Source organism: Panthera tigris, chromosome B1, assembly GCF_018350195.1.
Source record: "Panthera tigris isolate Pti1 chromosome B1, P.tigris_Pti1_mat1.1, whole genome shotgun sequence".
Classification (NCBI taxonomy): Eukaryota; Metazoa; Chordata; class Mammalia; order Carnivora; family Felidae; genus Panthera; species Panthera tigris.
Genome location: NC_056663.1, coordinates 165,007,458 through 165,030,109, shown reverse-complemented (window position 1 = coordinate 165,030,109; position 22,652 = coordinate 165,007,458). Strand labels below are relative to the sequence as shown.

The following is a 22,652-nucleotide window of genomic DNA, read 5'->3' as shown; positions in this document are numbered from 1 at the left end:
CAGAGTGTCAGAGTCTGAACTGGGTGAAGAAGGCATCCTCACGGAAGAGCAAACTGAAGTGAGACATGAGTTGGGAAAGCATCTAAACAAGAGAGAGGAGGGAAAGCCTAATACACGTACTCTGAACAAGCAGAGGGAGAAGTGATCCCTATGGAAAGGTGGCTGGATGTCAGATGTCAGCCCCTCTGCACGATGAGAACATCCACGCATGGATGTAGTCTGCTTTGAAGTGTCAGAGTTAAAGCAGGTGAGAAGGATCTTCAGGAATGTAATCTGGTCCATCAGGGAGATCAAGAGCTCAAATGGAGTGAAAAGGATATTTATAAGTGAGGAAAAGGCTAACAATGGATGCCACAGTCCAAGCAGGGGGAGGAGGTACGAGGATAGTGTATAGGATCTTGAGTGAACATCCACATATGAGGAGTCAGAGTTGGAAGAGGATACGAAGGGCATCTGTGTGGGGGAGGAGCTGGAAGGGAAGACAAGATATTGGTATATTAGGATAATGTATTTCCTGAGAGAAACTTGGAAGACTGGTTTCTCAGAATCACAGATGAAAACTACACATGCAAAAAAGGGAGAAAACTAGAACAAGTCCTGTGGTTCTAGACTGCTATTGGTTGTACTAATGAGAATTTAAGGATTTCACTATACAGAAATAATTATTGACAGGATGTGTGTGTGTGTGTGTGTGTGTGTGTGTGTGTATTATACTTATTTATATTTCTTAGATCTATCCACTGTAAGGTCTAGAAGCAGTGACACTCCAAAAGCAAATGGTATACCTGACTCCTGGGTTTTAGCTTCTACCATTCTCTATTAAAAGAAATCAGGCCACTTGAAGAAAAGGCTGATTCTAGGCCTGAGACAGAGAAAGTATAAGATAAGCTACAAATATCTGACATGGAGATATTAATATCCAAAATATGTAAGGCACTCATACAACTTAATAGCAAAATAGTAACAATAACAACATCAAGAGCAACACCCAATTTAAAAAATGGTCAAAGGACCTGAACAGACATTTTTCTAAAGACATACAAATGGCCAATGAACATATGAAAAGGTGCTCAGCATCACTAATCATCAGGGAAATGCAAATCAAAAATACAATGAGGTATCACCTCTAACATGTTAGAATGGCTATTATCAAAAAGTCAAAAGATAAGGGTTGGTAATTATGTGGAGAAAAAAGAACACTCTAGTGGGAATGTAATTTAGAAGAGCCAAATAGAAAATAGTATGGAGATTCATCAAAAAATTAAAAACAGAACTACCTTACCATCAGCAATTCTACTTCTGGGTGTGTGTGTGTGTGTGTGTGTGTGTGTGTGTGTACATATATATATATATATTATATATATATATATATGTACACACACCAAGAGGAGTTGAAATCAGTATCTCAAAGAGATACCTGCCCCCCAATGCTCACTGCAACATTATTTACAATACCTAAGGCATGAAAACAACTTAAGTGTCCATCAACAGATAAGGAGAATTACATATATATCAAATTTTCTTTATCCATCCATATATACCTATATCTATGTATCTTTATATATATATAATTCAAAAACTTATATATAATATATAAAGATACACACACACAATGGAATATTATTTAGCCATAAAAAGAAGGAAATCATTTCATTTGTGACAACAGAAATGAACTTGAGGACACTATGCTAAGTGAAATAAGCCAGACACAGAAAAAGAAATACTGCATGATCTCACTTATATGTGGAACTTTAAAAAGTTGATTCCATAGAAACACAATGGAAAGTGGTTACCAGGGCCTGATGGTAGGGAAAATGGGAGACAGTGGTCAAAGGGTATAGGCTTTCAGTTTCAAGAAGAGTAAGTTCTGGTGACCTAATGTACAGGATGACTATAGTTAATAATAATGTACTGTATACTTGAAACTTGCTAAAATAGTAGATTAGATCTAAGTCTTCTTACCACAAGGAAAAAAGTTAACTGTGAAGTGATGAATATGTTAATTAGCTTGACAGTAATAATTCCTTTGCAATGTACACACATATCAAATCATCACATTATACAACCTTAAGTATATGCAATTTTTATTTGCCAATCATACTTCAATAAAGCTGGCAAAAAAATTAAAGAAAAGCCTCAAAGAAAGGAAGCGCTCAAATAATGGAACATACCCTAAGAACAAATAAGTCAGTTTAAGTGGGCAAATGCTTGCCAAACTGGGAACAATTTGAGCACAAAAATAGAAACCTTTAGTTTATATAGGCAAAGTTAACAAATTAAACATATTTTTTAATTTTTTAAATGTTTTTACTTATTTTTGAGAGAGACACAGAAAGCACGAGTGTGGGAGGGACAGAGAGAGAGGGAGACACAGAATCCGAAGCAGGCTTCAAGCTCCAGCTGTCAGCACAGAGCCTGACGTGCGGCTTGATCCCACAAGCTGTGAGATCATGACCTGAGTTGAAGTCAGACACTTAACGAACTGAGCCACCCAGGCACCCCACATATTAAACAAATTTATGAGGAACAGATACTTACAGAGTTCCAAAGTACTTTCCCACAAAACATTCATTAATTACAACATAGAAAAGAGTTACTTTACAGTAAGGAAACTAGAATACTCCACCTTAATCAAGTAATCAAAGTGAGTATCATCAGTAATGGGGCAAATTGAAATCATGCACCCCTTCATAGGATGCCATGAGAAGAAAGCATTTCTTCTGTAGTTTCCTGACGAAGATACCTAATCTGAAGGTAATCATGAGGAAATATCAGACAAATTCATACTGAGGAAACATTCTACAAAATAGCCTGCAATCTTCAAGAGTGTCAAGGTCATACAAATCCAAAGAAAAAATGGTGAAAACATTCCATACTGAAGAAGTGAAAAGAGACAAAACAACCAAATGCATTATGTGACTTTGAGCTGGACGCTTTTTCTATGAAGGATGCATGTAGGGTGACTGGCAAAATTTGACTGGAATGAGATTTCTCTGGATGTATCAAAACTGATTACCTGGTTTTGATGGTAATATCATGATTATGTGGGAGAATTGCCTTGTTTATAGGGTTTAAACACAAATATTTGGGAATTATAAGGAATCAAACCAGTAACTTACTCAACAAATGATTCAGGAGTAAAAAACATTCTCTGTATTGTGCTTCCAATTTGTAAGCTTGCAGTTCCATAAGAAAATCATTAACAAATACTTTGAAAATTATTACAATGTGTTAAAATGGTAATGTAAACCCACACGTATATAAAATAAACTAGAACAGGAAAGGTTGATGCAAGTACCAAAAAGGAGAGTACAGCGTCACATATGCTGAAAACGTATCCGCCATTGTTTGTACTGTGAAGAGTTGCTAGACCTCATCAGTGCTGAATACAACTGATGACAAGACTAAACCTTTGGTCGTTCCAAATAAAATTCTTAAAAATCATCTCAAATAGGCAGTTGGACTAGCCCAGTAATGACTGGCTTAAGTCCAAATATAGTGGACTGAGTCCTTGCTAACCAGAAGTCATTAAAAAAATGTTTAAATACATAAAAATACTACCATAAAAATATGCATTCTTGATCTAACAAGAAACGTTAGAAAAGATGGAACAGTTAAAAATTTGGGCCAGGGGCGCCTGGGTGGCTCAGTCAGTTAGGCGGCCGACTTCGGCTCAGGTCATGATCTCACAGTTTGTGAGTTCGAGCCCCGCGTCGGGCTCTGTGCTGACAGCTCAGAGCCTGGAGCCTGTTTCAGATTCTGTGTCTCCCTCTCTCTGACCCTCCCCCGTTCATGCTTTGTCTCTGTCTCAAAAATAAATAAACGTTAAAAAAAAAAAATTAAAAAAAAAAAAATTTGGGCCAGCAACCAGACATCTCTTAACAGATTTCACTCTACTATTTAGAAAGTTCCTCTCCTCTTCTTCAGTATCATGGGTATCATTGATCAAAAGACACTCTAAAGAAGTGGCTGGTACAAATGACTGAAAGCTATGCAAAAATATTTCACTGAAAGTTCCAGAATTTTTTATGCCTTTATCCCAAAATAGCAAAAATATCTCTGACAACCAAAGCTCTCTTCCTTCTAAACTCTGTATATTATATGTATCACCTATGTGAGAACATAGTTCTTATCCCAAATCTAAGATAAAGAATAGATTCCAGCTTGCTTTGCTTTTATTCTCTACTGCTCCTGTCACATCTCAAAGACAAAAGAGACTAAGGAATGACAAAGATTTTTTTCCTCAATTACACCTGTACGTGGTCTATAGGACACTATAAATTATGCCAATAGATATGTAAATCTAATATATTACCCTGAACCATAAACAATTTTAATGGGTCCAGCTGAAGCTGGGCTATAATTAAAATTTTAGTTTAGTAAACTTTTACACTAATATCTCAAGAGGAGTCCTGACTACTTCCTCTGCTACTTCCTCTGCTTTTGTAAGAACAGGACATTTTATAAGCTGAGGCTTTTCCAATGTAGCATGCAGATTTGCAAAGGCCCAAAGGATATTAGGTAGATCCCAAAAGAAAGCAATCCTTTGAATGCCATTAGATATAGTTGCCTGCAGGGTAGGGTAAAAATCAAATAGAATCAACAAACTGGTTATTTTCTTGAATACTAATGTAGCCACAATTCTCAACTCTTTTTCTGTCTGCAACCATCATTATTACTATATACCTGTACTATTCCTCATTACCTGTGATGAATTTTGGAACTGGGAAGAGGCATTTAATCAATATCCTTCACTTGGGGTCTTGGGTAACTTAATTTGAAGGTTCAATTTTGTACATATAAAGTCAAGTTCATCTTACTTTTGATAGGCATGGGAATAAAATCTCTAAATTTTTTTGGCTTTGGGTTTTTGGTTTTGTTTATTGGGGTAAACTAGATATAATATTACATAAGTTTCAGGTAAACTACATTATAATTCAATATTCACATAAAGTGATCACCACTTTAAGTCTAGTTACCTTCTATCACCATACAGTTGACTCTCATCCATTTTGCCCTGCCCTCTTGTAATCCCCTCCCTCTCCACTCTGTTTTCTGTATCCATGAGTTTGTGTTCTGTTTTGTTCATTAATTTGTTACTTAAGATTCCATACATGAGTGAAATCATATGGTACCTTGGTCATTCTAGCTAGTTTTACTTAGCTTAATACTTTCAAGGTCCATCCATGTTGTCATAAAATGTCGAGATTTTTTTATGCCTGAGCAGGGTTCCGCTTCTCTATCGGATAGAGAAGATGTGGTGTACATATATCATCAATGGATATTTAGGTAGTTTCCATTTCTTAGGTATTGTAAGTGATGCTGCAATGAGCACAGGAGCGCATATATCTTTTCAAATCAGCAGTTCTATATTCTTCAAATAAATATCCAGAAATGGAATAGTTGGATCATAGGGTAGCTCTACTCTTAATTTTCTGAGGAATCTCCATACTGTTTGCCATCATGGCTGCACGAATTTACATTCCCACCAACAGTATATGAGGGTTCCCTTTTCTCCACATCCTCTCCAACACTTATCATTTGTCTTCTTGATAACAGCCATTCTAATCAGGGAGGTGATCTCACTATGATTTTGATTTGTATTTCCCTAATCATTAATGATGTTGAACACCTTTTAGTGTTTATTTCTTTATTTTGAGAGAGACAGAGCAAGAGAGGGGCAAAAAGAGAGAATCCTAAGCAGGCTCTGCTTACAAACCGTGAGATCATGACCTGAGCCAAAATCAAGAGTCAAATGGTTAACCGACTGAGCCACCCAGGTGCCTGATGTTGAACATCTTTTCACATACCTTGTTATACCTTAAACTTTTGATTTAAAAAAAAAGAAAAAATCAAGGTGCATTATATTTTCATCCTTAAGGTTGAATCCTAGGTAAGGCTAGTACCAATCTTGGGTATAATTAAATAAAAATAAAATCTGGATTAAATTTTTCAATTCTAGAAGAAAATGTTTAACCATGTGAAGAACGTTATCAATCCCTTTTAATTGCTTTAAGAAATTCAATTATTTAAAAAAAATCCAATTGTTTATTTTCCTCATGCTTCCTTAAATTACTTTGTAAATTTAATATTATGGTGTATGGCTTGATCATTTATTTGACTTAATTTAGGAAATAATCTCTCCAGTTTGGTCCTTTCAGGATCCCCTATCTTTCCACATTATTTTTGGCACTAAAATTTTCTCTAAAATTAATTCTTACCTACCAACTTATATGGTATTAAACATTCAATTACATTGCCTGAACATCAATTTAAAATTCTTGTCAGGGTGTGTCTTAATCCATTCAGGCTGCTAAAAGAGAACACCATAAAAACTGGGTGGTTTATAAACAATAACCATTTATTTCTCACAGTTTTGGAAGCTGGAAATCTAAGATCAGAGTGCCAGTGTAGTCAGGTAGAAGCTCTCTTATGGAATGCTGACTTCTGTTGTATCCTTATGTGACAGAAGGGGCTAGGGAACTGCATGGTGTCTCTTTTATAAAAGCAATTAATCTCTTTCATGAAGGCTCCACCCTCATGACCTAAGCATCCTCCAAAGTCCCCACTTCCTAATACCTTCACATTAGGCACTAGGATTTTAACATATGAATTTGGAAGGGATGATTGAGAAGACAGCAAAGTTTCAAAATTAAATCTGTTTTCAGAATGAAGTTTCTAGCACACTTTTTTCTTCTCCCTATATCATTCTGGAACAGGATGGATCATAACTAGTATGGAGAGTTCTAATTCGTGTCCTTGCTTTGTAAGTACTTAACGTACAGAACAGCAATTTCAGTGTTATACAGTAGAAATGAGAAGAGCTGGGTTAAAGTCTTCAGTTTTTGTAACACATTAATGGATAAATTATATGACATTGTCCTCAGTTATTTCTAGGTATTGCTTATAGTTTAGAAACTGAGAAACTTAAAAGCTCTAAGAGGTTCAGTAACTTGCCCAAGGTCAGACAGCTAATAAAAAGAGTCATGATATAAAACTATATCTACCTGTCTTCAATATTTGTGTGTGGGTTTTTAGAAAATCCTCTCTATAATGACATCCTTAATTCTTCTTTTTCATAGAAGGTTCTAATGGGGGGGGGGAGGGAGCCAAGATGGCAAAACAGCATGGAAGTTTTTTCTGTGTCTCACATCTGTGAAATACAGCCAGACCAACAATAAACCATCCTGCACACCCAGAAAACCAATTGGAGGATTAACACAACACTCTGCACAACCTGAACCACAGAATTCAGCAGGTACGCGACACGGAGAGGTGAACTTGGGGAGTGAGAAGCCACAGTAAGGGAGGTATTTTTGTGGGTGGAGAGAGGACAGAGATGGGGGGGAGAGAATATGGGAAAAGCACCCCTCTCCAAAAACAGCTGGAAAGAAAGTGGAAAATTGGAAACAGCCACAGGGACTAAACTAAAAAGGGATAAAGGAGAAAGGAGAGGGTTTAAATTCCATTAAGACTGTAAACAAGGGGAGCACAGAGTCTGCAACTCTGAAGCTCAATACCTGGCAGTGCTCTGGTGGGAAGGGCGAATCCCCAGGAGCACAGTGGGTCCAGGAGGTTCTTGGGCCACACAGGGAAAAGCAGTTCCACTGCTGGAAGGATATTTGGTACAAACTGTTGAAATCACTTGGTCCCAGCAGACCCCAGAAAACCGCCCACATTCACTGATGCTGTAACAAGGTCATTAAGGGTGAAGCCTGGTGCCAGATGTGTGTGGCGATTTTCCATAATCCCTGAAAAGCTGCTGCTACACTATCTCGCGAACTTTTTCTGGGGCGGGCCGGCACCTGGCCGCAGTCTCAGGGCACCAGCAGCATCAGGGTCCAGCAAACGTTCCTGGGTGCAGTCGACATTCAGCCATTGCTCAGTGAGACCCTCCCACAGAGGGGTAGAACAGGTCAAAGCCGCAGTCCTTCAGATGTAAGGGGACAGGGAAAACAGCCACATCTGACACAAAACTCAGGAGAGAGGTATTCCCTGGGGCTTGGTCACCGACAGTGAAAAAGTGGGGAGTGACAAAAGCTGAACAAGACGGATACGTGATTTCTGATCCGGGAGAACAGAGTTCCCATACTAGAGACTGGGGAGCTGGGTGATGCCATTTCCACCGCTCCCGCACATGCGCATATGCACCTACAAGCGCCACAACACTCCACTCAAGTAGGCTAGCAGTGACATCTAGTGGAGAACGGAGCCATTACACTGAGCCCCGCCCAACTAGGCCAAGCTTGCTCACTCTTCAGGAACACAAGTCTCACCACCTGATTACTTTATGAACAATAAAGAGCTTCACAGTCTGACTTCCATGGGAAAACGAAGTAATTTCAGTCCTATTTCAACCTGTTACCAGGTCCATCTATTCAATTTTCTTTTTTTTTTCTTTTTTTGCTCTTTTTCACTTCTTTTCTTTTCCTTGAATACAGAAAGAAAATACTCATTTTTATTTTCAATTTCTATTAGAGTATTTTCTTTAATTTTTTTACTATATTTTTTGCTTTCATGTAATTTTTTTAACTTCTATTTTACTTCCATCATTTTATTTTAGTCTACTACAGTGTATTCACCTTTTCCAATTTTCAGACGATTTTTTTCTCTTTTGTTTCTTTTCTTTTTCTTGAATACAGAAAGAGAAAAAATTCATTTTTATTTTTAATTTTTATTAAAAATATTTTAATTTTTTCTACTACATTCTTTACTTTTGTGTAATTTTTTTCAAATTCTATTTTACTCCGATCATCTCATTTTGGTCTACTTCAGCGTATTCATTTTTTCAAATTTTCAAACAATTTCCTTTTTTCCCCACCCCTTTTTTCTCTAATCTGTCAAACCACTTTCAACACCAAAACCAAAAGACACCTAGAATCTAGTATCATTTATTCCATTTGTGTGTGTGTGTTTAAAATTTTAGTATTTTTTTAATCTCAATCTTTTTATTTTAATTTTTCTACCTCATTAATTCCTTTCTCCCTTCAAAATGACAAAACGAAGGAATTCACCCCAAAGGAAAGAGCATGAAGAAACAATAGCCAGGGAATTAACCAACGCAGATACAAGCAGGTTGTCTGCACCAGAATTTAGAATCACGATAATAAGAATACTAGCTGGAGTCAAAAACAGATTAGAATCCCTTTCTGCAGAGATAAAAGAAGAAAAAAACAGAATGAAATAAAAAATCCTTTAACTCTGCTGCAGTCATGGATGGATGCAACAGCGGCAAGGATGGATGAGGCAGAACAGAGAATCAGTGATACAGAGGACAAACTTATAGAGAATAACAAAGCAGAAAAAAAGAGGGAGATTAAGGCAAAAGAGCACGATTTAAGAACTAGAGAAATCAGTGACCCATTAAAAAGGAACAACATCAGAATCATAAGGGTCCCAGAAGAGTAAGAGAGAAAAATGGGGGTAGAAGAGCTATGTGAGCAAATCGTAACAGAAAACATTCCTAACCTGGGGAAAGACACATCATCAAAATCCAGGAAACAAAGAGGACCCCCATTAGATTCAACAAAAACCGACCATCAACAAGGCGTATCATAGTCAAATTCACAAAATACTCAGCCAAGGAGAAAATCATGAAAGCAGCAAGGGAAAAAAAGTCCCTAACCTACAAGGGAAGACAGATCAGGTTTGCAGTAGACCTACCCACAGAAACTTGGCAGCCAGGAAGGAGTGGCAGGATATATTCAATGTGCTGAATCAGAAAAAATATGCAGCCAAGAATTCTTTATCCATTAAGGCTGTCATTCAAAATAGAAGGAGAGATAAAAAGTTTCCCAGACAAATGAAAATTAAAGAAGTTTGTGACCACTAAACCAGCACTGCAAGAAATTTCAAGGGGGAATCTCTGAGGGAAGAAAAGATGAAAATATAAATAAATAAATAAAAATAATAAATAAATAAATAACTACCAAAAGCAATAAAGATTAGAAAGGACCAGAGAACACCACCAGAAACTCCAACTCTATAAGCATCATGATGGCAATAAATTCATACCTTTCAGTACTCACTCTAAACATCAATGGACTCAATGCTCCAATCAAAAGACACAGGGTGACAGAATGCATAAGAAAACAAGATCCATCTATATGCTGTTTCCAAGACACCCACTTCAGACCTAAAGACACCTTCAGATTGAAAGGGGATGGAGAACTATCTATCATGCTGATGGTCAACAAAAGAAAGCCGGAGTAGCCATACTTATATCAGACAGTCTAGACTTTAAAATAAAGACTGTATCAAGAGATGCAGAAGGGCACTGTATCATAACTGAGGGGTCTATCCACCAAGAAGACCTGACAATTGTAAACACTATGTGCCAAATGTGGAAGCACCCATATGTATATACATCAATTAATCACAAACATAAAGAAACTCATCTATTATAATACCATAATAGTAGGAGACTTCAATACCCCACTTACAACAATGGACAGATCATCTAATCAAAAAATCAACAAGGAAACAATGGCTTTGAATGACACACTGGACCAGATGGACTTAACAGATATACTCAGAACATTACATCTTAAAGCAGCAGAATATACATTCTTCTCCAGTGCACATGGAATGTTCTCCAGAATAGACCATATACTGGGACACAAATCAGCCCTAAGTACAAAAACATCAAGATCATACTGTGCATATTTTCAGACCACAATGCTATGAAACTCAAAATCAACCACAAGAAAAAATTTGGAAAGGTAACAAATACTTGGAGACTGAAGAACATCCTACTAAAGAATGAATGGGTTAACCAAGCAGTTTAAGATTAAATTAAAAAGTATATGGAAGTCAATGAAAATGATAACACCACAACCCAAAACCTCTGGGACACAGCAAAGGCGGTCATAAGAGGAAAGTATATAGCAATCCAGGCCTTCCTAAAGAAGAAAGAAAGATCTCAGATACACAACCTAACCTTTAAGGAGCTGGAAAAAGAACAGCAAATAAAACCCAAAACCAGCAGAAGACAGGAAGTAATAAAGATTAGAGCAGAAATTAATGCTATCAAAACCAAAAACAAAAACAAAAAAACAAAAAACAGAACAGATCAATGAAACCAGATGCTGGTTCCCTGAAGGAATTCGAAAAATTGATAAACCACTAGCCAGTTTGATCAAAAAGAAAAAGGAAAGGACCCAAATCAATAAAATCAAGAATAAAAGAGGAGAGATCACAACCAACACAGCAGAAACAAAATAATAAGAGAATATTATGAGCAATTATATGCCAATAAAATGGGCAATCTGGAAGAAATGGATAAATTCCTAGAAACATATACACTACCAAAACTGAAACTGGAAGAAATAGAAAATTTGAACAGACCTATAACCAGAAAGGAAACTGAAGTAGTAATCAAAAATCTCCCAAAAAACAAGAGTCCAGGGCCAGATGGCTTTCCAGGGGAATTCTACTAAACATTCAAGGAAGATTTGACACCTATTCTCTTGAAGGTGTTCCAAAAAAATAGAAATGGAAGGAAAACTTCCAAATTCTTTCTATGAAGCCAGCATTACCTTGATTCCAAAACCAGACAGAGACCACACTAAAAAGGAGAACTATAGACCAATTTCCCTGATTAACATGGATGCAAAAATCCTCAACAAGATATTAGCCAACTGGATCCAACAATACATTAAAAAAATTATTCACTACGACCAAGTGGGATTTATACCTGAGATGCAGGGCTGGTTCAATATCCACAAAACAATTAACGTGATTCATCACATCAATAAAAGAAAGGACAAGAACTATATGATCCTCTCAATAGATGCAGAGAAAGCATTTGACAAAATACAGCATCCTTTCCTGATAAACCCTCAAGAAAATAAGGATAGAAGGAGCATACCTCGAGATCATAAAAGCCATATATGAACGACCCAATGCTAATATCATCCTCAATAGGGAAAAAACTGAGAGCTTTCCCCTAAGGTCAGGAACAAGACAGGGATGTCCACTCTGGCCACTGCTAGTCTACATAGTATTGGAAGTCTTAGCCTCTGCAATCAGACAACACAAAGAAAAAAAAGGCATCCAAATTGGCCAGGAGGAGTTCAAACTTACAATCTTCACAGATGACATAATACTCTATATGGAAAACACAAAAGATTCCACCAAAAAACTGCTAGGATTGATTCATGAATTCAGCAAAGTTGCAGGATATAAAATGAATGCACAGAAATCGGTTGCATTCCTATACACCAACAATGAAGTGACAGAAGAGAAATCAAGGAATCGATCACATTTACATAAAATACCTAGGAATAAATATAAAACCATAAAATACCTAGGAATAAATATAAACAAAGAGGTGAAAAATCTATACACTGAAAACTATAGAAAGCTTATGAAAGAAACTGAAGAAGACACAAAGAAATGGAAAAATATTCCATGCTCCTGGATAGGAAGAACAAATATTGTTAAAATGTCAATACTACCCAATACAATTTACGTATTCAATGTAACCCTATCAAAATAACACCAGCATTCTTCACAAAGCTAGAACAAATAATCCTAAAATTTGTATGGAACCAGAAAAGACCCTGAATAGCCAAAGCAATCTTGAAAAAGAAAACCAAAGCAGGAGGCATCACAATCCCAGACTTCAAGCTATACTGCAAAGCTGTAATCAAGACAGTATGGTACTGGCACAACAACAGACACTCAGATGAACAGAACAGAGAACCCAGAAATGGACCCACAAAAGTATGGCCAACTAATCTTTGACAAAGCAGGAAAGAATATCCAATGGAATAAAGGCAGTCTCTTCAACAAGTGGTGCTGGGAAAACCAGACAGTGACATGCAGAAGAATGAACCTGGACCACTTTATTACACCATACACAAAAATAAACTCAAAATGGATGAAAGACCTAAAGGTAAGACAGGAAGCCATCAAAATCCTCGAGGAGAAAGCAGGCAAAAACCTCTTTGATCTTGGCCGCAGCAACTTCTTACTCAACACTTCTCCAGAGGCAAGGGAAACAAAAGCAAAAATGAACTACTGGGACCTCATCAAAATAAAAAGCTTCTGCACAGGGAAGGAAACAATAAGAAAAACTAAAAAGCAACTGACAGAATGGGAGAAGATATTTGCAAATGACATATCAGATAAAGGGTTAGCATCCAAAATCGATAGAGAACTTATCAAACTCAACACCCAAAAAACAAATAATCCAGTGAAGAAATGGGGAAAACACATGAATAGACACTTCTCCAGAGAAGACATCCAGATGGCCAACCAATGCATGAAAAAATGCTCCACATCACTCATCATCAGGGAAATACAAATCACAACCACAATGAGATACCACCTCACACCTGTCAGAATGGCTCACATTAACAACTCAGGCAAAAACAGACGTTGGCGACGATGTGGAGAAAGAGGATCTCTTTTGCATTGCTGGTGGGAATGAAAGCTGGTGCAGGCACTCTGGAAAACAGTATGGAGGTTCCTCAAAAAACTAAAAATAGAACTACCCTATGACCCAGCAATTACACTACTAGGCATTTATCCTAGGGATACAGGTGTGCTGTTTCAAAGGGGCACATGCACCCAAATATTTATACCAGCACTATCAACAATAGCCAAAGTATGGAAAGAGCCCAAATGTCCATCAATGGATGAATGGATAAAGAAGATGTGGTATATATATACAATGGAGTATTACTCGGCAATCAAAAAGAATGAAATCTTGCCATTTGCAACTATATGGATGGAACTAGAGGGTATTATACTAAGCAAAATTAGTCAGAGAAAGACAAAAATCATATGGCTTCACTCATACGAGGACTTTAAGTTAAAAAACAGATGAACATAAGGTAAGGGAAAAAAATAATATAAAAACAGGGAGGGGGGAAACAGAAGAGACTCATAAATATGGAGAACAAACTGAGGGTTACTGAAGGGGTTGTGTGGGAGGGGGGATGGGCTAAATGGGTAAGGGGCACTAAGAACTCTACTCCTGAAATCATTGTTGCACTATATATGCTAACTAATTTGGATGTAAATTTAAAAAAATAAAAAATAAAATTAAAAAAATACAAGGTTCTAATCCAAGTTATCTCAATGTTTGAAGTAATACATATATTCTGTTCAACTATGCCTCCATGTTTGATATCAGATACTAGGATAATATAAAGATGAGTAAGATGTGAACCCTTTCCTTCACCAAATTTACAATCTAGAATAAAATCACCAAAAACCTGATTTGATTATACAGAAAAAAGATTGCCTTTTTTCCCCCTCCATTTGTCTCCACATTTAAATCTTCCACTAGAGGTGGAACTAGAGAAATTTGGTTTCAAGTCACATGCTATCATCATTGGCCTTGTCACAGAAAAATAGCACACAAAGGTTACCTAAATGAGGTTTTCCTGAATTGGGTTCCAGGTTGAGATTTATTTTTCATACTAGAATTTATTGAATCAACTATTGGAATTTTTGCCATGCAGGCATCCCAGTTTCTATAAGCCCATGGTAAAATAAGATTTTCAAAGAAGAGGGGTGAGAGGTAACAATTTACGGACAAAGGCAGACTGATAACACAGAATAAGAATCTGCAGTTGTCCCAGTGAACATAGGGAAATTGCCAAAGACACTATTCGACTTCAGGTGAGCCTAGAGTATTGTGACAAGGGACTAATTTAAAAATAACCCATATGCCAGATTTCTTGTTATATAACGCATTATAAAAATCATTTGCTATAGAATGATATGAAGAAAACAATTACAGAGACTATGAAAAGATTTATTCTCAGTACAAATATAATTATCAGTCTTTGGTATCAATATATTATATTAATTATAATTATTCACATATTTGTATATTATGATGAATTTAAGTTCAGAAATGCAGTTTGTTTTGTAAAAATCCAATCAGATGGTAAGTTTAGTTACTGCAAAGGAACTCTGATTTATAAATAAAAATGCCAAGATATAAATTAAAACAAAAATGAAATAAAAGAAAAAAAAAGTAACTAAAGATGAAGTTATTTCTCAAACAGGAATAGGCAGTATCCCAGAATCTATTTTCAGCCTCAGATAATAAGTTGGTGAAACCAAAGTTCAGTATGAGGAAAAGCCTTTTCATAGATTTAAGGAACACTTGATTAAAGAATAAAGAAAACTCCTATGTGAATATGAAGGAGTCCACCTACTGGACAGAATTGTTAATTGATATGGAAAAAAATCACAAACAGGTGTTTTATACTCCAGGCAGAAATCTCAGCAACAGGAAAACACATTTTTTTTTTTAACAATTAGCATTATTACCATTAAGTGTGTGCCACATCTAGGACTTAATACAAAACCAATTGAAAGGAAAGAAGCAAGGGTAAAAGGCAGGGGGGGGGTGCGGAATGAACCCCATCTCTTCTTAATCTTCCTGTTTCATTTTGTTCACTTTTTTCTGACAAGAATTTTAGGGGATAGATTTTCAAGTGTATTTTCCAAAGAAAGATACTATGTCCTCCTAGCCACAAACAAACAAACAAACAGACTCATTTAAGATGCAAAACTTCATTCTACTCCTAGCCCTTCTGACATCTGTGAAAACCAGGGAAGGCTGCCTTATGCCCTTCATCTGCACACTACCTACTATATAGGGCTCAAAGGTTTCATATAAGATCATGTATGCAAGACTTTACAAAGTAAATATCCCATAACACAGAAGACAATGAAGCCTTATTTGACAATTCATACTAAGCAGGCAATCCGTCTTACTACTTGACTCTTCCCCACCCTCACCCCCACAGAATTAGGAGATTGAAGCCTGCAGACAGCTTGGAGAATGAAAACAAAGGCAGGATTTAGCCTAGTCCAGGGACTGCTTTGCCACCTCCTGGACATGCCTCATTCCCACTTGGTGCTATTAATCAGGCCAGAACCAGTAGGCTGCCAATCCCTGCTGAAGGCACTGATGCCCAAAATGAAAAGCCTGCTTGCTGTGCTGACACTACTCTTAATGACTCAAACATCTGGAAAACAACATTTCACAGTGACTATCAGAACTTCCCAGAGAAGCAATAACTCACACGCTGCATACTGTGCATTAGAAGCACAACAGGAGTGGCAAAGTGATGTCCCTTAGAAGGTGCCACAAGAACTTAGTGTTTTCGTTTGAGGCAAAGACTTTGGTTCTCAGAGGGGTGCCTTCAGGTAACAGACACTGCATTCCACCAAAACTTCAATGAATTCTTTTAGAATTATAGGAAACACGCCACACTTAAATCCTGGTATATTTCTACCTTGTTAAAGCCACTTTAAGAATTTAAGTATGATTTTTAAATAATAAATGTGTTTCAAATCACAAAAGTAATACAGTAATAGACAGGTTACTGTATTTCTAAAGAGGACAGATTACTACATTTCTTCCTGAATAATTATATTGCAAAGATAGCTCTCCCCCATTCATCTCGTTTATACTTTCTTCAATTCCCAGTTCTATCTCTTCCCCTAATCCCTCATTCTAGATACCACCAATACTCCAAAGCAAGTACCAAAAGGTTTTTTTAAGTGTTTTTTGTTTGTTTGTTTTGTTTTTATTGGGGGGGGGGAATGGGGAAGGGGCAGAGACAGAGAGAAAGAATCCCAATCAGGCTCCTCACTGTCAGTTCAGAGCCCAATGCAGGGCTTGATCTCACAAACCATAAGATCATGATCTGAGCTGAAATCAAGAGTCGGACACTTAATTGACTGTGCCACCTGGGTACACCCCACTAAAAGCTTTTTTAAGGCAGCTACTTACCTGTACTTTCTAGTATTCCTATAATGATCATTTATTAATTAACTCCACAAACCCAGGAAGAAAGTAAACTACCCTTATAAAAATTTATCATATTTCCATCACCAACTATGCTTATAATCTGCATTCTCACTGGCAAGGACTTACCATCTTCCTTGTTAGGTCTGGCCGTGGACCTAAAGTATAGTCCTATTAGAGACCTGCCACCTGCTCCCTAGATTTAGGTTCTATCACAAACAGTCTCAGCATTGAATTCTTCCCCATATTCACCAGGCCTACCACCACATCACTCTTCTTCAAGTCAGAGATACTCTCACACACTTTAACTCTCATTTTACTGACTACTCAATTCTGTTTTCCAGTGCTGTTTTTGTGCATCCAAGCAGGCTGGGTATTACATGTGTATGTGTGTGGTGTGTGTGTGTATGTGTGTGTGTGTGTGTGTGTGTGTGTGTGAGAGAGAGAGACAGAGAGAGAGAGAGAGAGAGAGAAAGAGAGAGGAAGAGATGGAGGGAGAACAGAGGGAGATTAGAAAGGTATGACAAAAGGATGAATATACATTAAAGTACAGGGTAATGGTGAACATGGAAAGAGTGAAGTCTAATTTCAAGTGAAAAGAATGCCTTCTGGGGAGTAGTTAATGAGGACAAAAAGTCAAATCCCCTCATCTTTTTGTTGTTGTTTTTTCAAGTTTTATTTATTTGTTGGGGGGAGGCAGGTGCAGAGAGAGAGAGAGAGAGAGAGAGAGAGAGAGAGAGAATCCCAAGCACGCTCCACTGACAGCACAGAGCCCGATGCAGGGCTCCATCCCACGAACAATGAGATCATGACCTGAGCCAAAATCAAGAGCTAGGCACCTAGGCACCCCCACCCCCATCTATTTTTATTAAGATACTTAAGACAAGAACAAAGGGCTGTGAATCCAAATACTGCTCAATAAATACTGTTGGCTGACCCCAACTATGTAAGCACATACACATATACACCCACACTAAAATAAAAGTGATAATATATCAAGATTTTAATAATGGATTTTTCTGAGAACTGGAATTTTGAAAAAAATGACTTTTCTGCTTTTTTTCTGCAACTGTTGTTTTTCCAACATTTCCTCATTAATCTAGCATATGTTACTAGAAAAAATGCTTTATACAAATGAATAAATGCCAGCGGCATGAATACTAGAAAATTCACCTAAGCATTTAAACCTCTGACCTGCACAGCCAGCGGAGCTCAGCTCTAGAAATAATGAATCTAGCTGAAGGCAGTAGGACAACAGACTTAAGCCCCTACTACATAGAATCCAGAATGAATCCTGAAGCTTTATGTTACTCTAGTGTGCTTGAGTAGAAAAACCGCCTAAGTCTAGGCCTTCCTTAGTACATGGCATATTTTCATAATCACAAGGATTTGGCTTCTGTTCTAGTATAGATTAGCTGCTAAATGCTGGGTCTGGCAACTGGCTGGGAACTATAATGAATTTGACTATGGATATACTCCCTACACCTATCCCAACAGAAGGATGCTGCTCTAAAGCAAACAGAGCCCCTAGGACATTAATGATGCCTTATTCATTCATTCAGTAAATATTTACTTAGTGCCTAACAGGCATTTTAGACTCCGGGAATTTAAGAGAGGACAAATCAGACCATGTCAGGTCACACACCCATCTTACATTCTACTGGGAGATACAGGCAATAAACAAAAATATAAAAAATAATAATAATAAAGGAGAAGGATGCTACTTTGAACAGGACAAGCAATGAGGTTTTCTCTCAAGCTGACACTTAAACAGAGACTGAAAGAAATACAACAGAAAATCATGTGAACATTTGGGTGACGATCACTCTGGACAGAGGCAACAGAAGTTCAAGGACTGAGGTAGAGTCCTTCCTGTATTGAAGAGCAAAGCAGCTGGAGAATAGTGACCAGGGACAGAAACTAGTTAGTCTGGAATCAGATAATATATCGCCTTTAGGCCATAGTTAAGATTTTTAATTTTATTGAGCGTGATAGGAAATCATTAGAGGGTTTTATTCAGAGTGTAACTGCATATTTACACTTTAAATGGATGCTTCTGACCATGTGTAAAGTATAGCTAAATGGAAGCAAGAATATGTTGCAGGGAGTATGGCCAGAGTCGCAAAAGATGATTCCACAAACAAAGTGCAGTTAAGTGAAGGTCCTCATACGGTCCTCAGTCGGAATGAGGCCCCACTCCAGAATGAAGCTTCTTTTTATTAGGATAATTGCTAAAGACTATGTGCATAAAGTCAGGTAAGCAAGTGTTTTAATCAATCTAATGGTTTGGCTTTTCAAGGTTGAATTTTGAGTTAACTGGTTTCTGTAACACTAGGGTCAGGTCTCTGAGGGAGGATCCAGCCCTGGACAATGATTTTTTTTATTTTTTTTTTTTAATGTTTATTTATTTTTGAGACAGAGAGAGAAAGAGCATGAACGGGGGAGGGTCAGAGAGAGAGAGACACAGAATCTGAAACAGGCTCAGAGCGCGGGGCTCAAACTCACAGACTGCGAGATCATGACCTGAGCCAAAGTGGGATGCTTAACCGACTGAGCCACCCAATCGCCCATGGCTGAACAATGTTAATGGCTCTAGGCATTCCTTAGGAGCTGCAGCCCCATTCAGCTGTGTAAACATGGCCTAAGGCCTTGCACCTTCTCCAGCCTTTCCCTTTTGAAGTCTTCTCCTTTGATGCTTCTCTCCTGCATCTCCCACAAGAATAGATACAAGAGGTAGGAGAATAAGATATTGGAACAATCTAAGCAATAAATGATGAGAACATCTCATCATTTAATTTTGGCCTTTGGAACAGAGAATTAAAAAGAAAAGAATCAAAAGTTTTTCTAGACTTAGTTTATTAATAGAAGAAAGAGGTAATATCAAGGTAACTTCAGGATTGGAAAAAAGAATATAAATTTGAAAGGGAAAGCAGCAAATTAATTTTTATGCATAATTGGGTCCAGGCTAGAAATGATGATGGCTTGAATGAAAGATGATGACAACAGAAGTGGAGGGAGGCAGTCAGATTCAGTTTTGTTGATGTGGGATGTGAAATGAGGATTGACAGGATGAAATTAAAATTTTTGACCTGTTAGCATTTACTTGAAGGTGAATACTATAGGAAAAACAGGTTTGGTACACAAGAATAAAGAATTCAATCTGGATATACCAGGTTTAGGTACAAAGTTGGACATGGGTCTGAAGTTCAGGGGAAAGATTCAAGTCACAGATAGAACCTGGGTGATCTTTAATATAAGGATGGTAATTTAAAGACCACCTAGGAAGTGAATGCATCTGAAAAAAAGGAAGTGTCCAGGGTCAGAGTCCTGGGGCACTTCAACAATTAAGGTCAGAATGAGACAGAGAACCAACAGAGGACTGAAAGGGAGTAGAGACAAAAAGATCAGGAAAAAAGATGCCCCCAAAGCCAAATGAACAAAGTGTCTAAGAGAATACACAGTAACACAACTATGTAGTTCCCTTGTCTTCTCTCTGATCTCAGTGCCCTGCAGGAAAAACATTAGCTTATGTCAAATTTAAGTATTCCCCATGCCTTTGAAATGTATGTAGTAGAGTAGTGAATACCAGGCCATCCCATTATGGCTAAGTTTGTTTAGCCCTCTTGGTTTTTCCCCTTCTTCTCCAGCCTGTATTACTGTAATGACACTGGATCAAGCACAAGCTAAAGAGACCACAGATTCTTCAAAAATCACACATCCTGAAAGCTACATTTGTGAGCATTGTAAAGCAAAATTAAATTACAGGCATATTATTCTAACGCAGTGAAGAGAAAATGAGTCTTAGATATAAGTAAGTTTCTTTTGTGCCAGCTCTGTGCAATGGGCCTCTTCTGTATTTGTTTGTTTTCTTATTCTTTCACCCTATTCTGTTAAATTTATTTTTAGCTATTCTTGGGCATCCTTCAGGAAAGGCAAATACTAAGGACTATAATTGAGTACAACCTAAAGGTTCCAAATAACAGTCTACTTAACACATCAATGTCAAAGAAAAAGCACCTTTCCTCCTAGGAGAATCAGATTCCCTCTTGTTAACTCCAGCAGCTTGTGAGTCTTCCTGACTTTGATATTAATTGCAGGGATTATTGGTATTACTGTTATAGGTTATAGTATAGGCTAAAAAGAAGAACAGTATCACAAGTGTTCTTTATCAGACATCACTGATATTGTTGATATTAGTGGGACAACTCTATCAGGAATGTCACATGAGTTAATACAGGTAGACAGCAGAAGTGTACATCTTTTAAGTCAATATCACGTATCTTTATTTCTATTATCCATGATAGCATTTACGATGTATCTTACAGTTGGTATTTACTGGCTTGGCCATGATAGAGAAACTGAGGCACACAAGGGCATGCATTCCTTGCTTGTGAGTTACTTTGGGGACTTGCCCTCAGTTTGTACAGAAGGTGGAGCTCAGTGAACTTTAAAAGGTGATTTACTCAGTGGTGCCTGCCTCCTTCACCCCAAACTTTGGCCTTCTTCCCCACATCCCACTTCCTTAGAAAAAATGACTCATTGCAAGGAAATAAAATCAAAGTAGCCCCCACATCTTCAGAAAATAAGAACCAAAATAGATCACTGTATCCCCAGACCACTAGCTGCTTTGAGATTTTATTGTTGCTGTGGAAATAATTTTTTTATTAATAAATACGGTTGGGGAAATGACTAAATTTATTTTTCTAAATTTTGTTGCATTTGTCATTTTAACATATAATTATTTACTTTCTTACTTAAATTTATATATATGGTTTTGTATTTTCCCCCAAATTACGTAAGCTCCAGTCTGCACCAAACCCTCAGCTCCCGGAGGGAAAATGTATTCATTAAAATCACATAGCTGGAAATGATTATAAGTGGACTTTGAAGCTTTGGGCTGTTTGGTCTCAAAGAGTTCTTTCTATAGCACCATTACCACCTTCATCATTCAAACCTCAGTGTTAATGAATTTCATCTTCTCTTGAGACTAAATAATTGTGAAGAGGAGAGAAAAATCAATGAGGATTTTAGAGAAAAGGATATTATTAGCACACAAAGAAGAGGCTTAGAGTTACCTAAAGATAACCTATTCCTACTTCATAATTTTGCCTAGACTTGTGCTACTAGTCTCATGTTATAGTGCTAGCTAAAAAGAATTAAGTGTACATGAGTACACACTTTTATTTTGTCCGTACCCTTGCATTTCTAAAAATTTGACTATGGTTTCACAATTGGCATGCCCATGAGATTGTCTGATGGAAAAAGAAAAATCTGCAGTACACCCTTTGTTTACAGAAATCTTTATCTCAGAGGTACCAACCCACTTTTATTTTCAGATGCCTTGTATTATTATGGTGGTTGTGCTATTGGTAAATGTACTCAACAGCAATTTTATGACTTACACACCCAATTAATAAAATAAATAATTGAAACTAGCATTAAGCATGCTAATAAGTCTACAGGATTATTTCCTAAAACAATTACACCAATAAAACAAAGGTTACAACAGGCAGACAGACAAGCCAATTACACTTTGAGATTTGATTTTTTTTGGGGGGGGGGGTTTGGGGGAAGATTCATCGTTGCTTTGCTATTAAAGCTGGTGGAAAAGCCTTTCTCTGGGGACTACTTTCCTAATTCATTTGGTACCATGCTAGCACTAACAAAGAAAAAAAATGGACTAAAAGCACAAGGTTCTATAACAGGAATAAACTTCAACACACCTAATACACAGGGCAATTGAACATTGTTATTTTTTGCCAATAGCAAGCAACAGGCACCTTTTTGCTTTTATTAATGCAGCTCAGCTGATATGAACAGACAGAATTGAAAGAATTGAAAGTGCTTTATCATTTGCAGCCAAATTTCA

General features: G+C 37.3%; 1 protein-coding gene across 3 annotated transcripts in view; it reads right to left on the bottom strand.

The window, feature by feature from the left end:
• LOC102970291 (cytochrome c oxidase subunit 7B2, mitochondrial) overlaps window positions 1–22,652 on the bottom strand; it is a 158,264-nt gene that overhangs the window by 124,440 nt on the left and 11,172 nt on the right. The window lies entirely within an intron of this gene.